Source organism: Lithobates pipiens, unplaced genomic scaffold (genome assembly GCF_037356315.1).
Source record: "Lithobates pipiens isolate NorthernLeopardFrog02 unplaced genomic scaffold, aLitPip1_a1.2 Scaffold_28, whole genome shotgun sequence".
Lineage (NCBI taxonomy): Eukaryota > Metazoa > Chordata > Amphibia > Anura > Ranidae > Lithobates > Lithobates pipiens.
The window spans coordinates 27,500,757-27,503,289 of record NW_027507789.1 but is presented as its reverse complement, the minus strand read 5'-3'; positions in this window follow the sequence as shown (position 1 = coordinate 27,503,289).

The window sequence follows — 2,533 nt, the reverse complement described above, 5'->3', positions numbered from 1 at the left end:
TGCAGGGCATTGCACAAACCACTAGGGACAAAGGGGGTGTGTATTTTTTACTACAGCACTGTAATCTGTAAGATTACAGTGCTGTGTGTGTTTTGTGTCTTTTTACATTTTTGAATTTGCCGCCGTTCTCCGCTCCCGTGCGCCGTAACGTCGCAGGGAACGGAGCTCGGCGGCATTCGGCACTGTGAATCGAGCGGAGGACGGCGCGATCACACAGCGCGGGGGACATCGCTGGATCCAGGGGACAAGGTAAGTAACGTTACCTGTGTCCTCCCCTGCATCGAGCGGTGCAAGCCCGAGTCTGGCTCGGGGTTACCGCTATTGTAATGAAATTCCCAACCCGAGCCAGACTCGGGATTACCGCTAAGGAGGTTAAAGTAGAACTACAGGCATTTTTTTTCATCTTGGATAGAGTAATGCCGCGTACACACGATCAGAATCCTCATTGGAAAAAGCTCTGATGGTTTTCCCGATGGAATTCAGCTCAAACTGTCTTGCATACACACGGTCACGCCAAATTCCGATCGTTTAGAACGCGGTGACGTACAACAGGTACGACGGGATTAGAAAAAGGTTAGAAGTTCAATAGCCAGTAGCCAATAGCTTCAGTCTCATAGTTGAATCTGAGCATGCGTGATTTTTGGCGTGTCTGAATTGCATACACACGATCGGAATTTTCTGATCTAAAGTTTTTCCGTCTGGAAAATTGAGAACATGCTATCAATTTTTGGCTGACGGAAATTCGGACAACTAAATTCCGAGGGAGCATACACACGGTCGCATTTTCCGATGAAAAGCTCTCATCGGTCTTTTTCTGGTAGGAATTCCGATTGTGTGTACATGGCATAGGGGAGGGTTGCAACCACTGATGGTTTATTTTTTTGCCATCTGTGTCCTATTGGGGAGATTTACCTTCACTTCTTGTCCCATAGCAAGAACAGGAACCGAGAGGACATCCCTGCAGATTAAAGGAATCCCTTTGGGACCCCTGAGGCCCTCAGAACTAGTGTCCCCATTGGAAGATTTCCCCTCTATCACTATTCTGGGGAAAACCCAAAATGTGGGATTTTCTTTTACTTTGACTTTAAGTGATAATGGTAAACAGGACAAATAGAGAGGATTAATTTTCCTAATGTGGGCACAGACAGCAATAAAAACTGCCAGGTAATCTTATCCATCTCCACGCTATACCTAGAGGCGATTCAGTTCGCATTGTGCGCTATACAAGTATTTCATTCATTCATTCATTCATTCTATCCAAAGCTAAAGAAAAAGTTTTGCCTTTAGTTATACTTTAAGTTTCTGTCTCTACTGATGACCTGATAAAGAGGTATATGGGACGTGTTGCCTGTTCGACATGTATTCTATGATGTTCAGTTGAGCGTGTGGGAGAAACCAGTGCACAGGCTTAAGCCTCGTAAATGCGATCGGATTTTCGGTCAACAAAACCGTGGACTTTTGTACGAAGGGCGTTGGCCCAAACTTGTCTTGCATACAAACGGCAAGGAATTGTCAGCCAACAAACACGAACGTAGTGGCGTACTACGTGCTTATTCACCTCTTTAGCGCCACCCTTTAGGCTCCTTCTGCTAATTTCATGTTAGTAGAAGTTTGGTGATGATTCGAGTTTTTCATTTCGTGCTTTTCAGTTTGTTTCTGAATGGCCGTTCGTCAACCAGACATGTTGCAGAATCGGAGGAGATAACGTCTTATTTATTATTGGCCTTGGAGTTATTGCTTTGACCCAAGGAACATGAGGAGGAGGAGGAGTTTTTGGACTAAAAATTGGTTGCTTTATTAATCGTGACCAATTATATCATATGCCTTTGTTGAGGGAGCTCCAGGAGAATAATCCAGATGATTTTCGGAATTATCTCGGGATGACGAACCCCTGCTTTCACCAACTCTTGGCATTGCTGCCCCCTATACTAAGAAGCAGGACACATGCATGAGGCTTTTATTTTATTTTTTGGCTGAATAATAATGATTTGATTTGTTTTCTATATTTTTGGATGCATAGAATGCGCTTTTCGGTTAAGTTCTATTGGCAGATATCATGTCTAATTTTAAGTGTTTTCTTTTTTTAATGCACATCCGTGCCATCTTATCTGTGCCCATCTTTGCCCATCAGTGCCGCCTTATCTGTGCCCATCAGTGCTGCCTTATCTGTGCCTATCAATGCCGCCTTATCTGTGCCTATCGGTGCCACCTTAACCGTGCCTATCAGTGCCCACCAGTGCCGCCTCATCAGCGCATTTCAATGAAGGAGAAAAATTTTATAACAAACTATTAAACATGATTTTTTATTTATTTTTATTTTGCATCTTTTTTTGTTTGTTTAGCAAAAAATAAAACTCCGAGCTGTAATTAAATACCACCAAAAGAAAGCTCTATTTGTGGGAAAAAAATGATAAAAATGTAATTTGGGTGCAGTGTTGTATGACTGCGCAATTGTCATTCAAAGTGCATCAGCGCTGAAAACTGAAAATTGGTCTGGGCAGGAGGGGGGTTTAAGTGCCCAGTAAGCAAGTGG